We start from the raw sequence: 21976 nt of genomic DNA on the forward strand, positions 1-21976 counted from the left end.
AGAGAATGGTAAATCATAGGAAACTTTAATGAACTGTTTTGACTGAACTATGCCATGTGTCATGTTTTGTATTATTGAAGCTATTGTTACATATTTTCACTAGCAAACCATTCAAGACAATGGATCCGAAGAACATCAGGAAAAGGAAATATAGTGAGGATTTTTTACAATATGGCTTCACGTCAATATATACAGCGGGAATCGAGAAACCGCAGTGTGTACTTTGTTCCGAAGTTTTGTCAGCAGAATCGATGAAGCCTAACAAACTGAAACGCCATTTTGAGAGCAAGCATCCAAGCTATGCTGGCAAGGATACAAACTATTTTAGATCCAAAGCTGATGGACTGAAGAAAGGCAGAATTGACACTGGTGGCAAGTACCACAAACAAAATGTAGCAGCCGTTGAAGCGTCATACTGTATTTGGTGGCACTCAGAATCACCAGAGCCATGAAGCCTCACACTATTGCAGAGGAATTACTGTTGCCAGCAGCCAAAGACATTGTTCGACTTATGATCGGAGATGAATTTGTGACAAAATTGAATGCAGTTTCCTTGTCCAAACTGTGACAGGCGTCTTCTTATCTACTGTACAGACGACTATAAGAACTAGTCCATTAGGTTCTTTAATTTAGACGAGGTGAAGGTTATAAATCATAGGTCGAACTACTTAGATGTCTGCAACGTTTGACAAGGGTCAATGACCAAATGCACTCCATATAATTGCTACCGCTGATTAAAGACGAGTTTCTGTTTTGCAAATCTCTTGAAACTACAACTACTGCACGTGATGTATTTGACACAGTTGGTTCATTTCTGAAAGAACATAACATATCTTGGGAAAAGGTTTGTAGTGTTTGCACAGATGGTGCTCCAGCTATCCTAGGATGTAGATCTGGATTTCAACGTTTGGTACTGAATGAGTCACCAAAAGTCATCGGAACTCACTGTATGATTCATCGGCAAATATTAGCAACAAAGACGCTGCCACAAGAATTACGAGAAGTAATGAAAAGCGTCATAAATTGTGTCAACTTTGTAAAGGCAAGCAGCTTAAACACACGACTGTTTTCACGACTGTGCAATGAGTTGGATGCACCAAACAATGCTCTGCTATTTCACACTGAAGTGAGATGGTTGTCGAAAGGAAAAGTTTTAAAATGTGTTTTTGAGCTTCGTGATGAACTCAAAACGTTTTTTATTCAGAAAGCAAGACCGCAGTTTGAAGCTCTTTTCAGCGATAACAGTGAACTGCAGAAAATAGCTTACTTGGTTGACATCTTTGCCATCTTGAATGAGTTACATTTATCACTGCAAGGACCAAATGCAACGTGCCTTGATTTGTCTGAAAAGATCCGATCATTCCAAATGAAACTGCAGCTTTGGCAAAAAAAATTGGATGAAAATAAATTTTACATGTTGCCTACCTTATCTGCTTTCTTTGAGGAACATGACATTGAACCAGACAACAGGATTACGTTGATAAATTCTGTTAAAGAACACCTGCGCATGCTTGCAGATGAAACCTCATTGTACTTTCCAAATCTACCTGACACCCCATTTGCACTTGCCAGAAGCCCATTCACAGTCAACGTTGAAAATGTTCCTGAGACAGCACAAGAGGAGTTCATTGAACTTATTAACAGCGATGCAGCGAGAACTGATTTCTCCACAATGCCCGTTACAAAATTCTGGATCAAATGTTTGCAGTCATATCCTGTTCTGTCTGAGACTGTGTTGCACCTTCTTCTTCCATTTCCAACAACATATCTTTGTGAAACAGGGTTTTCCAGCTTGTTGGTTATCAAGTCTAAATACAGAAATAGACTTGTTGTGGAAGATGATCTTCGGTGTGCTCTTGCAAAGACTGCCCCGAGAATTTCTGATCTGGTGAAAAATAAGCAACCTCAACCTTCACACTGATGTTGGCTTTTTACGCATACTGTTGAAAAATGTAGCAATGTAGTTTACTGTTGTTATATTAAGACTGTTACCCATGCTACACCATGCTTCAAGACAAAATTTCATTTTTTTGTAATTAAAAATAAATATTTAACAATATATAATTACATATTGTTTTTGTGATTAATTACTATGCTTTAATTATGTTCAATGCAAATACATCCTGCATATCAGATATTTACATTGCGATTCATAACAGTAGCAAAATTACAGTTATGAAATAGAAACGAAAATAATTTTATGGTTGGGGGTCACCACAACATGGTGGCCACGCCCACTTGGTGGCCACACCCACTTGGTGGCCACACCCACTTGGCCATGCCCCTGGCACCCAGCGATGTATAAGTGGTTGGGGGTCACCACAACATGGGGAACTGTATTATGGGGTCGCGGCATTAGAAAGGTTGAGAACCACTGATCTAGACCCTTCGGTTTCTGAGTGTCCTGAGTCTTCTGCTCCTGCTGTTCCTGAGTCTTCTGCTCCTGCTGTTCCTGATTCTCCAGCTCCAGCTGTTCCTGAGTTTCCAGCTGTTCCTGATTCTCCAACTCCTGCTGATGTTCCTGATTCTTCAGCTCCTGCTGACGTTCCTGAGTTTCCAGCTGTTCCTGATTCTCCAACTGTTCCTGAGTTTCCAGCTCCAGCTGTTCCTGTTTTTCCAGGTTCTTCAGCTCCTGAGTATCCTGTGAATCCAGTTTCCTTTGTTCCTGAAAAAAATTGGGTTCCAGTTTTTCTGTTCCAGATTTGGTTTCAGTTTCTTTTACAGGAAGAAGACCTTGTCTTGTTGAGAGACAAGAACGCATACCAGAACTATTGGCCCATGGGACTTGTGCACCGGGCCCCACCCAATTTTGATGAACTAGTTCGCCAAGCTGAGGCCCAGATCGTGAAGCCACGTAAGTCTGCTCGTGCCTCAAAGACTCTTGCTCCAGACTGATCACCGAATTGGTCCCGTGCTGACGAAGATCGAACTAGAAGATTTACCCTCAAACTATGTATTGCGCTTATGCATTGTTTGATGTAACACTTGCTTATCTCTGTTATAATTGTGCATGTTTATATTTACCCTATAGTTATGCATGTTTGATACCATATTTTTGCCTATTTAGTCACTAGTTAGTTAACAATGAGAATTGCATGCCTTAATGCTATGTTTTTTGCTTATTTCGGTTAGTTAGTAGTGGAAATTTAAATGTCCAAGCGGGGAGTGTTCTGGATCATGTTTGGCATTTATTGGGTTAAGTGCTGTCTCCTTAAGAGATGGCCTGTGGGTAATATAGTTTAGCTAGTCTGCAATCCCATGTTATCAGATCTGTGGGAGGAGTTTCTAAAGTTCCTCACAGGGTATCCTGGCCACTAGCCAGGTTGGAATGTTCTTTGTCTGAGAGAAGCATGGAGCCATTCGGACGTCTCAGTTGGCTCACTTCAAGTTACAAGCTGGTATGGAGGAAGCATTATTTTCTCACCTATGAGAATGAATAGATGTATGATATCCAGAAGCAACAACCACACAAATGCAAGTATCTCTGAATAAAGTGTATCTGTTTTGGAATCATTTTTATTGAGTTTATCTGTCTGACTTGGACTTACAAAGCAACTTAACTCTGGGTCAGAACAGTGTCTCCCAAGGATGCATTTTTTTATCACATACACTCAGCCATCCATTATCTCTCTGGCAGCTTTCATCAACCAACTGGACAACAGCCCAATTTTAATGGTATGTGAGAATGGCCTTGGGAGAGAGAAGGAAGCACCACATAATAGGCATGGTCTATAAGCAGGGCTTTTCAACCAGTGGTACGGGTACCACCTGTGGTACATTGGCACCTGGCAGGTGATACGCGACCATCCTAGAAAAGTGGTAGCAGGGGAGGGGAATGAGCTGAACCGGTAGCAGCACCGCACAAGCCTGAGCAAGAGAAGGCTGGAGCTGCAGGGCTGTCAGGGCTCAGCGGAAGCGCCAGGATCAGCACTTCTTTGGAACTGTCAGGGCTCAGTGGAAGTGCCAGGCTCCAGCTGGAGCTCGCACTCATCCTGGCGCTTCTGCTGAGCCCAGAAGAAGCACCGATCAGCTGGAATGTTGCAGCATCTCCAGGGTCTTGTGATTTATATTCAGATGCTTGGCAACTGATTCATATTTATGACGGTCACAGTGTCCCAGGGTCATGTGAAGTGACCAAAACCTGCTACAACCACCCAGCAGACGGGGGGAATAAAAATCAAACACCCCCCACCCCACCCCCGCTGCCAATCCTCAACAGAAATGCTCACAACAATGAAAATCTCGGACAGGAGGAAGAGCGCCTCCGGGTGGGCAGGCAGGTGTCTTGCTTGGCTGTGGCTTGGGGGGCACTTTTTTCAGTGCCATTGTAACTTCGAACAGTCACTAAGCGAACTGTTGTAAGTTGTGGACTATCTGTACTTTATCACTTTTTTCCTTTTTTGGGGGGGGGGGTCATCAAGTTTTTGACACCTTGCTAGGCGACTGGTGGTACTCGGATATTGCCATATCCTAAAAGTGGTACAATGGGTGAAAAGGTTGAAAAGCCCTGGTCTATAGTAGCCCTGGTGGTACAGTGGTTAAAGTGCAGTATTGCAGATAAACTCTGCCCACAGCCTGGAGTTTGATTGTGATGGGGCTCAAGGTTGACTCAGCCTTCCATCCTTTCGAGATCGATAAAATGAGGACCCAGATTGTTGGGATAATATGCAAAAAGTGCTCTGCATTATAAACTGCCCAGAGTGTTGTAAAGTGCTATGGGGTGGTATATAAGCCTAAATGCTATTGCTATAGCTATGGTCAGATATGAGTTAACTGAGCCCACAGAAGGAATGGAGGCATAGCAACTTTCTAGTTTCTCGGACTGTAAAAGTGAGGTGGGAGAAATATACATTCAGACTTGTGAGATTCTGTTAATAACCTCACAATAAAGATTGAGCTAGTAGTTCTGTGTGGACTATCTCACAAGGTAGTTATCAATGAACATGGAAGAGACAACGTAGAAACTTCCTGAAGAGGTCTGGGATTACCTGGCAAAATATGGCCTTTGCATAATGGAATATAAAGATGATCTTAGGGAAAGATTTTGAGAGGCTCTAAAGACTGATATCAAAGTTTTGGTGTACTCCATCTTATTTGAAATATAATAAAGGCACGGCTATTTTGTGTTTCTTAAGTTTTCCATTTTCTCAGAAGTAACTTGCCATTTCACCTCTCTTAATAGTTCAGCATTCCTTTCCCAAAGATATTGCCAGCATCCAGCTCTGAGTGAAATAAGCTTATTTTTCAAGATGTTTGCACATTCATTATAGTGACCCAGCCAAAGATTTTTCTGGCCTATCAGTCTTTAAAACAGTGATCCACAAATTCTTCAGCTCATTAACTCCTTCATGATTCTTTAAATTGTTCATCGACTGCAAAAATCTGTTATATCAAAATAATTTAATATTACTTAACTAATAATTCTATGATTAATAATAACAAAATAATGGAGAGTCCAATTGATCCTTGAAGTGGATATTGATCATGTTGGGGAACCCTGCCTTAACATGATTTGGGTAAACATTACTGCTGGGAAGCAATATTGACTCTCTATGTGTCCTGTTTACTTTAAGCAATTTACTTTTTGTTTTAAGTTGAATTTGGAAAACTTCTTATCATAGAATTTACCTTTCCAGAATGATCAAGAAATATTCTGTCACTGGTTTCCATATTTACAATTGAAAAAAATGTTTAAATTAAATCAAATAAGTTATGGATTTGACTTTGTAAAAAATGAATTAGAAATTGTACTGTATGGTAATGATGGAAATGAAGAAAGTCTTACAGTCTTATTCATGAAGACCAATCTGGCTTTTTGCCAAAAAGACAACTAAGAGATAATGCGAGAACTGTTTTGAACATTACTGAATACTTACAATACTATAATGAGAAGCATAATATTTTGGATGCAGAGAAAGCCTTTGACAATTTAAATGGGTCTGTATGTTTAAAGCCCTGGAAGATATAAACTTCAGGGAGAAATTTATTCAAGGAGTTAAAGTGATTTGTACTTCACAGCAAAGATCATTATTAATGGAGATTTAACTGGTGTGAAATTCAAAAGGGTATGAGACAAGAGTGTCCTTTATCTCCTTTGTTGTTTATATTGGTACTGAAAGTTTTGAATAGGGATATTAGATGATAAAATAACAGCCATACATATTAAAAAGGAAGTTTATAAATTGAGACCATTTGATGATGATTTATGTTTCTGCAAGATCCAAAAACTGGAATTAAATACTTGATAAGAAATTAAATATTGAGAATATGGCTTTTCAGGATTATGAAATATTGACGAAAAAAGCAGGTTTCAAGGTGAAGAAAAGGTTTAAATATCTTTTAACAAATACCTTTTGACAAATACAAATTCTAAATTGTTTCAAAACAACTTTGTACCTGTGTGGAATGATATAAAAAAAACTTATGAAGATGGAATAACTTGCAATTTTCTTTATCAGGTAGAATCTTTGTAATTAAGATAAATGTTTTACCAAAGATGTTATTTTTTATTTCAGAATTTACTGATACTTATAATTGATACTCCATTTAATCAATGGCAAATGGATATTTCCAAATTTATATGGCAAGAAAAAAACACCAAGATAAAGATATAAACTTTATCTTAAAGAAAAAGTTTTGGGTTTATCAGATTTGAAATTGTACTGTGATGCCTGTTTGGTCTGGATAAAAGAGTGGGCAACTTGAAAACAATAGACCACTTGAATTAGAGGGCTATGAACTAAGATTTGGATGGCACACCTACCTATGGTATGACAAGGTTAAAATAAATGTTGGTTTTAACAATCACTGCCATCCTAAGGGTTTGGAACAAATATAAAATAATCTCTGCAAAAGTACCTCTTCAGGTGTCACCTCAGGAAGCCTCTTTTAGCAAAGAAATGATGGCGAGGCCAGACTAGTGGACCTATGGTCAAACAATACTTTTTAATCAAGGTTAACCTACCATTAAATCCAAAGAAGAACTGGAATCAGAAGAATGTATCTGTCGCTGGTTTACGTATTTACAATTGAAAGAAAGGTTTAAATTAGATAAGAAAAGTTATGGATTTGTCTTTGTAAAAAATGAATTGGAAATTGTACTGTGTGATAATGATGAAAGCATTATTGCAAGATTTATAAACTACTGTTGAAATTGAATTTGGAGACTGAATATGTAAAGCATTGCATGATCCAATGGGCAAAGAATTTTGGGTATAATGCTTAAACAATGGGGAAACACATGGACAAAAATTTACATTAAATTATAGCTTAAAAGAAATGTTTTATGAAATGATGTACTATTGGTATTTAATACTGGATAAACTGTCAAAAATATATAAAAACCTATATATTTAAAAATATTTTATTAATTTTTATAGTCACAAATCCTTAACATTTTAGCAGCAATATATTGTCTGGGTTCCAATGTTTAGTTTACGAATATATGTTAAACTCCTTTCTCTCTACCTCATTTTTCTAGCCATTGATAAAATATATCCCATGTTCTAAAGTAATCTGAATCTTCTTTCTCCTTCATTTTCAATATAAGTCTGTCATTTCTGCACAATCTAAAATTTTCTTAATTATCTCTTCCTCCGCTGGTAATTCTCCATCCTTCCAATATTGGGCAAATACAATTCTCGCTGCAGCTAATACATGTAACATTAAATATACACATTCCTTCTTATAATTTCCTACAATTATGCCTAACAAAAATAATTCTGGCTTAAAATCTATGTGTTTTTTAGTCATTTTCTCTAACCATATATGTATTTTTGACCAAAACCTTTTGGCTTAAGGACATGTCCACCAAAGATGATAGTATGTACCTGGTTTTTGTCTACATTTCCAACAATTGCTAGACGTATTTTTAAACATTTTCGCTAACCTAACAGGTGTTAAAGGCCATCTGTAGAACATTTTTATAGGTTTTCTCTGTAAGTCACCGCCTTTGCTATTTTAGAATTTCTTTCCCAAAGTGTTTGCCAGTTTTCTAGCTCAAAGCTTTTTGCCCATGTTATCATTGTTTCTTTAACTTGTTCCTCTTCCATCTTTAAACTTAACATATACTTATAGAGTTTCTTAATCAATTTTTCATCTGATGTCAATAATATCTGGTCAAATTCTATCTGTTCTTTATAAAATCCAGATATTTTTCATATCTCGTTTGAATTTGCAAATGTGGCCACCATGATAGATCGATGCCCTGTACTTTCAGTTCTTGTCTGGTTTTAGTTTCCCTTCAGTATTCAGAATGTCTTTATAGGTCACAATTTTCTCATAGTTAATTAAGTTTGGGTGAACAAACGCTTCCATTGTTGAAAGCCATCCAGGTATTTCCATGTAGATTTTCGCTTTTACTTTTTCCCATTCTAGAAGAAGTGCGTTTCCTATGTAGTGGTTTTGAAAGTATCTATGTATTTTATTCTTCCCATACCAAAAGAAGGCATGCCATCCGAGTTGTAGGTCATGCCCCTCTAGGTATAATAAACTTTTATCTCTAAGAGTTATCCATTCTTTTAACCAAGTTAATATGGATGCTTGATAATATAAAGCCCAATCTGGCAGGCCAAATCCTCCATTTTCTTTTGCTTCTTGTAGCATTTTCAATCTAATTCTAGCTTTTTTTCCTTGCCAAATAAATTTCAAAATCAGTGTATTTAATTCATCAAAAAATGTTTCCCCAGTTTTATGGGTATTGTTTGAAATAAAAAGAGTAGTTTTGGTAAAATATTCATCTTCACCATTGCTATTCTCCCTAGTTGTAGATTTTTCCATTTTTCCAGGTCTAATTTTATTTGTTTTAATAATTTTACGTGGTTGTCTTCTTTTATTGTTGCACATCTTACTGTTAAATATATCCCCAAGTATTTGATTTTCTTAACTGTTTGAAGGTCTGTTTTTTCTGACAACTGATATTTTTCTTTATCTGTAAGATTTTTAGTTATCACTTTGGTCTTTTCTCTATTTTCAGTCCTGCCACTTCTCCAAATTCTTCTATCTTTTTCATAAGCTTGAGGCTATATTGTTTTAACATAGGTTTGCACTTAACCTTTTCATTGTTCAAAATTAGATACATTTATAACAACTATTCATAAAGTAAGAATTTAAGGCTATAATTCTGGTCAATTTATTCAAGGAGCTGAAATCCGTGATTAAAACCATCAATATGGCTGAAAATATGGCTGAAAATATTTGTGTCAGTGCTAACAATAACAATCAAATCAGTCCAGAAGGTTTGAAACAGAACCTTAATTTAAAACCTAAAGAGCACAAAGTCATGATCTTTCCTGTTAGAAAAGTGAAAGATTACTTCAGTAAAAAAGAAAGTGTGTGTTGGCTCTCTTAATGAAGATTATATTGGCTTGGTTATATTTTTTAAAAGTATATAGATACTGATATTTCACTTACTGCAATCCTTATTTTTGTTATATAAAAATATCCATAGGGATATTGCTAAGAGCCGTTCCTCACCATAAAGTCTATTAGTCTTTGAGCTGGCAAAAAATTCATATTGGCATATACGGAGTGCTTTCATTGTTGATATCTATTTTGCCAGAGTAACAACACAGGCAAGTTAGGATTTGTGGCTATCTCAGTTATCTTTCTGCCATATGTTATCCTGATGGGGGAAAGCAACCACCAATCTCTTTTTATAATGTGGGAGATTGCAGGATGGGGTAAACTTAGATGGATGATTAGAACACAGGTTTAACTAACTTGTCTGGTTCAAGTAATATGCTCAGGCATAAGAGGGTGTGGAGTAAAGCAATTAGGAACTCTCCCAGTGATCTTTGCAATCTCTCCTTTGCACCTGTAACCTGTTGGTCAGGCTATTTCTGAACAGCAATTGTGCTGCTGTACACCTGTGCTCAGTAAATTACAGATCTCTAGACAATTAGGGTTTCATTCTGTTCTTGGTTATATGTGACAGAAGATAGAACCAGCACTTTTTCAGAACATTAAACCCATGTTTAAAGACTAGCCTACCATTTTTTCAGAAGAAACCCATAACTATGCTTATAGGTTTTTATTCAGTTACAGTGCTGATGAATGCAGAGTTGGGAGACTTGAAAAAACAGTTTAGGGTTAGATCATCATGAAGAAAATCTATGTGGTTCCTAGGGATTGAAAATGACTTGATGGGACATAATCAATCAACTGGTCTTCACAAGAACTAAGGAAAGGACCACTTGAAATTAGTCAGGCAGATGCTTTTGTGGCCTGCTCTCTCCTGCAAAGCCAAAATGGGATTTCATTTCAAAGGTGGCACTGCAGCAGGAGATGGATTTCCCTCTACCCTCTTCATACCCCTTTTTCTAAATGGACAACTATAGGATTGCATTATATATTTTTATTAAAAGACATTATACTTTGTTTTTTATGTTCAAGAGGGTTTTTGCAAACATTAGTGCTTAAGAAGTTGGCTGCTTTGTCAACTACAGTTGGTGGTATAGCTAAGTAAACAATTATTTAGAAATCATTAATGTTCCACTCATCACTCAGATTAATATATTGCTCCATGTCCTCTGGTAAACCATTATTACTTATATCTGAATACACCTCAATTATGCCAATGCAAAACACCCTGGAAGTGGTTTCCCTAGCACATTCCATCCCAAACTATCAATAGCATTTTAGCTGTCTTGTAAATCCAGGACAGTGTGGTTAATGTTTCAGTTCAGTGAAACATTTATTCTATACATAAACATCTCCTGATTAGATTTGTCTTTCTTAGTCATATCATTAGCTTACAAACATGTTTAGTGTCAAAGCAATAATATCCTATATTGAAGCATACAATTTTTGAAGCATACCATTAAAGTTCCATGGAATCTGTGTTTCCTGGTGATTTGGATGTTACTACAGATACCTCTTGAATTAGGGTGATAAATGGGATTGGAATTTCAATTGCTAAGCAATATGGTCATAAAGCACAATGCAACTGTATCGCTTAGTGACAGCAAGCCTGGCAGTCCCTGTTGCCATTGTTAAGTGAGAATCTTACATGACCACAATATTGGAAGAGGTCCTAAGATCGTGCCCCAGGAAAGCAGACTGGCAGTTGAGAACTACAAGCAGGTTGGCGCTATGGAGACCGGTCAGGTGGGTGTTACATGTGAATGCTATGGAGGGTGGGCACTTCCATCGAAGGTAATTTTGGAGCTGGGTAGCCTTCTATATTTAAATAATAATAGTGATCATGATAAAAGCTGTGAACTTTTAAAATGGTTAATTATGTGCTAATAGTGGTACTTTTTCCAGATATGAATGAAAATCTACACAGAAAACAGGAGCCTAAAAGATCTGGTTGTAAATAAATATGCTATAGGTATACAGTATAGTAAAAATAATGTGCAGGAGTTACATTATGATGAAAATTCCAGTGATAATTTTTATATTGATATAAAAGCATAAACTGAAAGTAGAATGATGCATTACCAAAGCGGCTCTAGGAACTTAATTCTAAGCAATAACAAAGCTACATTGGGTGAACTCAATGTTTAGCATTCATAAAATGTTCAGTCATATAATGTTTATTTTTGTACTACTGACATGCTGGATTGGATTGTTTAAGCATTATTGTTATTATAGTTGGTTGCACAGTCAGCCAGCTATTTAAGCTGGATGGCGCTTTTATCCACCTATCAAGTTCTTCCTAAGGATCTGAGATAGGCAGATACTGATGTTTGATGGTGTTAAAGGTATCATTGCAGGATGTGAGCTGTTCCAAATAAAGCTGCTTTTGCAGTTGACTAATGGGGATTTTGTCAATACTGATAGTGTTAAGTAGTACTCCAGAGGTTTTGGGATTGCACCCAAGGCCCTTATTACTGTTGGTACTATTTTTGCTTCCTTTTGACACAGCCATTCTACCTACAGTATATTTTCAAGTCTTTGTATTTGTTATTCTTCTCCAGTTCTTTCTCCTCTATTCTACTGTCTCCAGGTACTGTAACATCTACTATCCAGACAACTTTGACTTCGTTAACAATTGTTAAGTCTCGGGTATTATGTGACAGTTGCTTCTCCATTTTGAGTTCTAAAGTCCCAGAACTTCTTCATTTTCTATTACTTTGTCTACTTTATATTTTCAACAGTTCTTGTTTGCAGGCAAATGGTATTTCTTGCAGATCTTCCAAGGCAACATTATTGGTATTTTGTCATGCCATTGCTTGTAATGAGTCTGCGATCTTGCAGCTGCTAACCAGGTGGTCCACTGTTCTTTAGCTTCTTTGCAGAAATCACATATGTTGTTGTCTTCTCAATTCTGCATTTATATGCATTGGTTCTCAAGGGTTGCTTATATGCAGCCAGAATTAAACCCTCTGTCTCTTTTTTCAGTTTTCTTGCTATTACCATTGCCAGGTCTTGTTGGTATCTGCTTAGCCTGCTAGGTTGTTTTTTTTTTAATGTAGTGGTCATGTAATACTTTACCTTGCTATCTCTTTTCTATGCTTCATTTGATCTTTCTTGTAGGCTAGTTTAGTCTCTCGGTTATTCAAGAAACCTTAATGGTGTACTAGGTTCAGTGCATTTTCTTCATTGTCCTTCAGATACTCTTCCAATGCCCTTTTTTCTTCTTCAGCTGTCTGGTGTACTTGCAATATTCCATGCTCACCTATTCTCTTTGGTAAGTAGAATCTGTTAACCTCACTGTGTGGATGAAAGGCATGAATCATTGTCATTTTTCTGATCTTCCTATCCAGGGCTTTTGTCTTGGCTTGGCTCCAGTCCACTATTCCAGCTATGTATCTAGAGACTGGAATTGCCTAGGTATTAATTGCCTTGATGATATTTCCATCACTGAGCTTGGACTCTAATAATGTATCCAACCTTCTTGACTACAATGTGCTTGATGTTGTCAGCTTGAAAGATGCCCAGGTATTTATAATGATGTGTCATTTTGGAGTAGTGATTCTGTTTCACAATAGAATACTTCCATATAGCTTTAGATCATCTATGTAAAGGAGGTGGGATAACCTGGCAGATGTTTTTGATGTTTGGTAGACATAGCCTTACTTGTTCAGTATTGTTGACAGATGAATCAGTGCAATGACTAAACAGGAATGCTAATAGTGAGTCACCTTGAAAGACTCCTCTTGATATTAATCTCTCTCATTCTATCACCACTGACTAACAACTCTCTTCCATTGTGCCATTGATCTCTGCACAATGCTTCTGATGCTATTGGGGTGGTTTCTTTTCTACTCAGATGGAAAGAGTTTGTTTTCAACTATAGTAGACACCGTTGGACTGCATCAGCTATCATACCAGATAGCAATTTGAAAATTGTTGGTAAGCAGGTAATTGGCCTTTTATTTCCTGGTACTGCCCCTTTTGTTGGATCATTCATTATCAGGTAGGTTTTACCAGATGTTAACCAATCTTCAATTTCACATCCTCTCAGTATATTATTAAACTCCTTGGCAATGAGTGGGTATATAGACCAGTCAGATGTTTCAACCAAAAACTATGCAGTTTATCTTCACCTGGTGCTAACCAATTCTTGATATTTCTTGGCTGTTCCTCAACTATTTCTATTAATTAGGTATTCTTTGTTCTTCAGTTTCTTTTCTTTCGTTGATCTTAACTTGCTTGCTTCTGCTCTTAGCATACTTAACTTATTTTCCAGCCTGATCTTCCATTTTGGTGGGGCATTGTTTGGCTTTTTTTTCTTTTTTGATTTTGTGTCCAAGATGTTCAGTTATAACTACAGCCATTCTATTCATTAGTTGATTTATTTCTTGCAGTAAGCCTGTATTTATATTTGATATTACAGTATTAGCATCTTTTAATACTTGTATTAGCTGTTTCTTTGGAGCAGTATGGTGCCTAGAGATGGAGTTCTCACCTCACAATCTGGAGACTGTGAGTTCAATCCTAGGTAGCAGCAGATATTTCTCTCTCTGGGTGCAAAGAGAAAATATCTGCTGTGAGCTCTGCGTAGGTGTCAGGAAGGGCATCCGGCCAGTAAACACTCGCCTCCATTCAGTCACCCCAACTCCACACTGGTGCAAGGGATTTCAGGGTCATTGAAAGGAAAAAAAATAGCTGTTTCATTGGCACAAGCTTCGATGCAGGCAACCTTTTTCTGCTATTTTGGTGCTGTTCTAGATACTCTCATTGTTTCAATTCTTTTTTAGTTAAAGAGTTTTTTTTCTTTTTTAGGTAAAGACAAAAAGAGAGGGAGCCTGGTTTGGGAATGAAAACAATTCAATAGCTATGCTGGCTTCCTCTACTGTTGAGTCCCCCCAGTTTACCTCTAAGATCTGTTACTTCTGGCAAGGCATCAAATTCTTTGCCCTAGGTAGACCTTTGCAGTTCTTTCAATTCTGCTTCTGTGAATACTTATTATTATAAATCGATGTTAATCAGCTAGCTCTATTCTGTTATTTTAGATTCTGAATGTTCTCTCCACATCTGGAGCATTCTTTTCAGATATCCTCTTGTTGGACTTGAAATAACATTATTACTTCTTTGTTTTCAATCTTTGTAATTTGTGATGGATAAACACCTTTTCTTCCAATAGTTTTGCAGCTGCTGGCCCCAGATATTCAGCTAACAGTCCTAAGTCCTGTAACTCATTTTTCACCATATGTCCAGGAATTCCAACACATAACGCAGTCTTTGTTGACTCAGGTAATGAATGATCTGGAATGGGTTTTTATAAATTACATTTCACCATGTTGTTTATGGGAGAGGCACTCTTCATCTGGCACAGATGAGACCTTTCCAATATGGTTGAACCCCTGGCATGGCTCTCATCTTTCTCAGAGCACACAAGCCCCATAACCACATCAAGACAGTATACACACACACACACACACAAATGTAATGCGATGCAATGCAATGTGGTTGTAAGGTTTTCCACTTAGCCTCACAATTGCCCGAGCGTTACTCAGGAATTTAAAAGAGCCAAAGAAAGTCCATAGCCGAGGTTTCAACAAAGATTACAACTTTATTTTGATCAAAACAGAGAGGGGCTGGCTGATTCCTCTTCGTGGCTGGTAGAGGAATGAAGGCAACAACCAGAAAAGATGTCTTCCACCTTTTATACCTTTCCAGAACAAAAAGATCAGGTCTTGGTACCAGGCATAAGATGGCACAAAAAAATAATTCTTAGATGATGACTCATACACAGCAACCCAGGCTCCATCCGTAACTCCTTTTCCCCCTCCCCATGCTGTGCTCTTTTCATATAAGCAATCACCTGTACCTAAAGCATGAAGCCCTTATTTTTCCAATATATATATATAAAGCATCTGATCAAGCAATTAACTACAAAATAATGATTATAAAATAACAAAACAATGATTACATGATAACACTATAAGTATCAATATAAAATGGTTGCTATATATAAAATAAATGCTAATGTCAAACTTAAACATACTAAAATCATAAGCACAATAAAATCCCTTCATAATGTTATGTAATGTAATATGATGGTTTGTCTCACACTTGAGTCCTTTATTATTATAATTTTCATCTCCCTTTTTAAAAATATTTTGGTCAACTCAAGACAGCAAACATCCCTAATACTTCTGCCTATTTATTGGGATGTCCTCAAATTAATCCCAGATTTGACCTGAAAAACCCAGTTCTTGAATATCAAAAGTAGTCATACTTTTTTCTTGAAAGTGTTAAATTTCTGATAGTAGATAGTCACTGTTGTTTGGCAATTATCCCATTACTATTAACTCAATAATTTTTTTTCCTTCTTATGGTCTTGACTCCTCTTTTTGATCACATGTTGAGTTGCCTATTTTAAGCTTACATTATCACAGAACTTCAAAACTCTTCCTGAACTTTTTGCCTCCTCTGGCCAGACACATTAACATGTGCATTACTGTTACAGGCTTTGTTGAAACCTGTCAATAACAAAACTAAATTTGTAATAAATGCTGGCCCAAGAATTTATTTTTAAAAACATAACATTCCTCTAAACCAAATACTTTTTAAATAGTACAATACCCTAAATTAAAACCGGGAGACCAATAAAGAAAATATCTTGTAAAGATTAATACAGTAACTAATACCCAAATACTATATCAAGACTTTGCAAAACCTTGGCTCTTCTTGAAGATGGGAAGAGAACATTTAAGATTCCAATTTCAACAATAAAATATTTTGAGATTATGCAGGAGAAACCCAAGATTCAAAGAACACATAACCTAAAAGATTGAATAATTAATCTAAAAAGCTGGTCAAGAAAAATGCACAGTTGATAAACAATTACAGTTTAAAGCCTATTCTTAATCAAAATATCTGAATGCCTGATGCAAAGCTTACCTTCTAAAGAGTCTCAGCAATAATCAAGCTGCTGTTGATCAGAAAATTACCAGATGCAATGAGAACCAGAAAAGAACCTAGGCAGTTGTTCCTGTTAGTTGTTTTCCCTAGGAAGCTAATGGATTATATTTTCTTGCATCGCTACTACTGACAGTTTAATAACAGTTTTGGCAGTATCTTAGACCACTTTTCTACAATTGCATGTATTCATGTTGCAAGCTACTATTTCTATCACTAGCTTCAGCATCACAGTTGACCTCCAGTTCTATTTTCATTTATTTCTTTTCCATTCTATTTCTCATAATCATGTTCGTTAATTGGTAAGCATTTTGACTATATACCTATAACATGAGAAATATAGCACACATCAAATGTAAAAAAGGAACATATGAAATATTGTGTGAAATAAATGTTGCTAATAATTAATAAAAATAAATAAAAATCTCTACCCAATTACTTGGCAGTAAGCCTTGCTGATTTCAATAGGGCTTCTGAAGAGATATGTATAGAAATCCAATATTTGAATTAAAATTCCTTGGATAAAATTGTCTTAAATGTAATGAGACTGTTGTACAAATACCTATACGTTCATGACTGTCAGCTATACATGTCAATGTCAGCATATTGAGCTAGAAAATTTTGTATATTTTCTCACAGTGGTACAGGTAGAAAGTAAAATCTAAAAGATAGAATGAAATAGAAGAAATAAATATGTAGAATATCAGAATTGATATTACTTACCTGTTATTGAGAATCTTGCACAGCTTTGAAATCCAAGAACTATGGAATGCAAGTGAAATATGTATCTCACAATCACCACCGGGAATCCTGGGAAAATGTTAAACGTGTCATTGTAAGTTGTCAATAACAATAATTTCTAATAGAATAGAAAAAATGATCTGGGTGTCCCTTTCACCCACTCTAAATTTGTTTCATTCACGTTCTTTCATTTATGTGAAAGAATTTAGGCTCTCTCTCATGACTCACTTCCTTAAAAGACAAAACAGCACTGGAAGAAGAAAGAGGGTGTGCCCTAATATGTAGGCTTCACATCAAAGTAATATCTATAATTTATTCCATCATTCTGCTCTTGTGAAATTGGAGATCCACCCAGCATATTTTATTGGCACAGAAACAGAATTCTGGACTATCCACTGTCATCATCATTTCATGTCTGTGTAACCCAATTCTATACATTTTCTGGAGGATCTACCATACCAGACATTCCATACTCTGAATGTTTTTTCAAAAGTAATCCACACAAAATTCAGGTGCAGTGGTAATTTGTCGTATCACATAGGTTTTATTACTGCATCTAAATGCATAGAATTAGAGATATGGATCATTGAGTAATACATAATTGCTGTTTTTCTTCAGTTACATGGCTGAGCAAATGTGATATAACTTAGTTAATGCATTAAAACGTCAATTTATAATTATTATTTAAAAAACAAAACAAATCCAATTAAAAAAAGACAGTTTTCATTTACAAAATCATTCAAAACAAGGACTGGAAACCTATGGCATTCCAAATGCTGTTTGATCTCAATTTCTATATGGCCAGCTAATGTCAGAGGAATGGGAATGGGAATGGACATCCAATGACATTGAGAGAGCCTGTTTTCCCTGATTTAAGGCACTTCCACTGCAAACAGTAACTAGGGCATAATTTGAAACATAAAATTGATTACACTATTCTTTAAGCATTTTTAAAATTTTGAGAAAATTGTTCAATTTTAGAAAAATTGAAATAAAATTATTCACGAAATTCAGCACAAAACTAGAACATAAAACTAGAATCCATTAATCTAGATATATTGTAATCTAATTGATGAAAATCCATAAGATTTATGAGAAATTGAGTTCTAAGAATTGTTACTGGTTTATTTCTATAGCTGAATAGAGACAAGGAAATATCAAGGTTCTGACTAATGAAACCAAATAAATCAGAACTCTGAGGCTTGAAATTTCCTCAAAGCACATATTTATTGGATACATAATATCGGCACAGTCAAAAGTAAAACCAACTCTAAAATTCCAAACTGGTGCCTTTCCTGGCTTCACCTTGGCTTCACTTCAGGAGCGCTGGGTTTCTTGTAGCACTCAAGCTCGATGTCTAGGATCACTGCCATCCGGTACTCACGGATTTGCTCAGGATTTCCCTGGTAGGTGCATGCCTGATACAGGTCGTGGTCCAAGCCCTCCTTGAAGCAGTGGATTAGCAATCGCTTCTTGCCTTATTCTGCCTGTGACTTTTCGGAACTCTTGGACAAACTCCTTTGCCGGTCGGCCCCTTTGTTTTAGGTCACGTATTTCCACTTTGGTTTGTAGGGCTTGGGACTCGTCTTCAAAGCTAGACCTCAGCTCTTCCAGGAAAATGTCTATGTTTCCAAGTTCCAATGTGTCTTCATCGTGAAGACTGGTCACCCATTCTGCAGCCTCCCCCTCTAGATTTGTTGCCACTGCATTCACCATCACCCTCTTGTTAGGGTAGGCAGGAGCGTAGCGATCTAGGTGAGCCCACACCTGTTCATGAAGAATGTCAGCTTATCTGGATCTCCATCAAAGGTGGCTCTGATTGGCAGTGAGTCCGCAGGGGGTGGAGGAGCTCAGTACACTGGACACCAGTCATGCCGCTGGTACTGGAGCTGTGGCTGAGGTTGAACCCATCTCTGAAACCCTCTCGGTTGCCCTACTGGGCTTGCAGCTCAGCGGCTCCCAACCTTTTCTATACCCCACACCTCTAGAACGCTTCTGATATATTCTTGCTCCCCTTACAAAAGTTTGAAATAATGGCAACAAATTATGCATATACACTATAATTTTGAAAACCCAAGTTTTCACACCCTCTGGAATATCATCTCGCACCCCTGGTTGGGAACCCCTGGCATAAGGGATAGAAAGCTGTGGGAAGATACCAAGGGGAACTCAGCAGCCTTCTGTACCAGCAATCTTCCTCTGCTCAGTAGAGATCCCTGATGGCTAGAGCTTCCTCCCACACCATTGGCCTGTCAGACTGGTCCACACGGATTTTTAGTCAAGCCCCAGCCGGTGGAACTCTGTCCCCAGACTGGGCAGCTGTCTGCTTTCCATCTGCAGGAGTTGTGTTGGGATTAGCCATTGCTCCCCCTTTTTTCTCTACCTTGGAATCTTCCCTAAGTCTTTACCATCCTCCCAAAAACATTGAGTAGGCGGTTGGGGCTCAGGACCCCGAAGATTGCTCCTTGATAGCCTTCTATCTTAGAGCAGTAAAAAGTTTAGGGAGGGTTGGTTTAATGCAGAGGTCCCCAACCTTTTGGGCACCAGGGACCGGTTCCATGGAGAGAGGTTTTTCCGCAGACTGGAGGGTGCATTGTTTTGTGTGCTGCCTGCATCCCATGGATGGGGCTTTGCTTGTTTGTGTGGACTGGTTGCTGGCATGCTGTGGCCCGGTACCGGTCCACAGATCAGGAGTTTGGGGCCCCTGGTTTAATGTCAAGGTTCCAACTAATGAAACCAAATAAATCAGAACTCCAAGGCTTGAAGTTTTCTCAAAGCACATGTTTATTGGATACATAATATTGGCTCGGTCAAAACTGAAACCAACTCTAAAATTTCCCTTAGGGATTCAATGTAACTAAATGTAACAGTTCCCTCCCCTCTACTATGCTATAGATCATGCTACCCAATAAAAGCAATTGGTGGGCTTCGTAAAACCTCTTCTCTCCACCTTCCAGCTCCTGTGGGAATTACCTTGATTCCCACGGGACTGCTTCGTGTTTAGTCTAGCAAAGCTGTCGTTTTCTTCCCCCCTTTCCCCCCAACCTGTAGCAACTCAGAACGATAGATGGCTTCAGCCAGGTTCGTTTCAGAAGTTGACAAGAAATTTATATTGTATTTATTCAAAAATAATTTGCATGAAGTTCAGTGTACTATCAAGTAAGTATGTATATATCCAGTCTTTAAATGCAATAATTTCCTGCCCAAACAAGCAAAATTTAACATTGCTCTTCACATCCCCTTATTCATGACATGAACATGCCCAATAAGTGCTGTTCTCTACTATGTCCTTGTGTCCTTATCTTTATGTATCAGCCTCTTGAGACACTTTAAAGTCATTCTAGCTGGTCTAGGTTTAAAGTAGCATTTTCCCTCTTCTACTACACAGTTTGTGCTACACACATAATTTCACATGATTCACCAATACTGTTGAAGTTGGAATCTGCACAGTTACCTATGGGCACTTTGGCCTTCTGCAGTCATTGCCCTTTTAGTCTATAAATGAATTGGCCTCCATACTCATGTTGCTTGTTCTGCAGGAAACACAAGACACCTGCCTTTTGTAGAATTATCTGTGGAAATAATTTAATGATCTTTGAAGAGCATTAGACTTTCCTTTCAAAGAAAGTATCAATATTATTTTAAAGGATTGCTAAAGCTTTATTTAAAAAAATAGGACTAGCATACTTGAAAGAGTGTGGCAGATAAACATGTGGAGAAAAAACAGGGGACTTTGTTTTTATATATGACATTGGCGACAAGATTTGTTGTATGCCCAAAGATGGAAAGAATATATACCCACAAGGGAAGAATAGATTAAAATTAATGGAGCTAGCCTGAGATTGCTTGCTTATAGACAATAATTTGACTAAATTTCAGGTGACCTGGAGGCCATTGTTAGATTTCTTATAAGAGAAAAATCAACTTTTGATTTTGAGATTTAAAGGTTAGATTATATTTGATTAGAGAAATATTGTAGCTTTATAAATATAAGATTTTTATATTTGATAATTTACTATCTTTTAGATGAAATTAAGATGATATTTTATGAATACTGTTTTCTTAGTATGTTGACTATTAATATTTGAAGATATTTTATGGATTGGTGTTATTTGTTTAAACTTAGAGGTGGTTGTATTAATATCTCTATTGTTAATATTTTTAGTATAAAAAAGACAGAGATCATTTGGTGTTGTTTGATGTATAATTTTTGTCATTTTTAATTCTCAGTTTCCCTTTTACTTTATGTTAGTTTGTATTTTAATGTTTGATTTTGAAATCAAAACCAGTTATTTTCTATATATAAAAAATGGTAGTTCCATGTTTCATTAAGGTAAATTAAAACTAGGAAAAAGAGCCAGGTTCTGCCATATGTGTATTTTTGCTAGTTCTGTTACCTCTCAATATGTTATCAGCGCACCACTCAGAAATGTGCCACTCAGGTTTCAAGTTTTGTACCTGCTGACAGCCCAAGGGAGAAGAAGAGGGGTGGCTATTGCTATTTGTGAGTTGTTACAAGCTTTCAAGGGCTTCACTTTACAGACAACCAGATGTGAGATGCTGAAGTTGGGCTTAGGGGAACAGTTGGGATTACTGATAGTGTACCACTCTCCCTGTTGCCCATTGGAATCCCTGCCTGAGTTGCTGGATTTGTTGCCAGGTTGGCAAGGCTGTTGGTCCTTGGACATTTATTTTGCCATCCAGATGCCTTAAATTACTTGAGCACCTAGGAATTTATCGACTGACCCAAGTTACTAATGGCCTGCATATGGGATCTGTTTTTTGTCATACCAGGGTTAATAGTAGTGGACCTCCTTCATTGCCATAAATCTGATTGCCTTTCAAATCACTGTTGTCACCCATCCCTATAGGGCCTCTGTGCTGTTAACCTGGCCATCTATTTCTGGATCCAGGACCATCC

At 37.2% G+C, this 21976-nt stretch overlaps 1 pseudogene; it reads left to right on the top strand.

Moving 5' to 3' along the window:
- Positions 1 to 1961, top strand: LOC107283842 (annotated as a pseudogene).
- Positions 1962 to 21976: the final 20015 nt, after the last annotated feature.

Source organism: Protobothrops mucrosquamatus, unplaced genomic scaffold (assembly GCF_001527695.2).
Source record: "Protobothrops mucrosquamatus isolate PMUCROS unplaced genomic scaffold, P.Mucros_1.0 scaffold49, whole genome shotgun sequence".
Taxonomy (NCBI): domain Eukaryota; kingdom Metazoa; phylum Chordata; class Lepidosauria; order Squamata; family Viperidae; genus Protobothrops; species Protobothrops mucrosquamatus.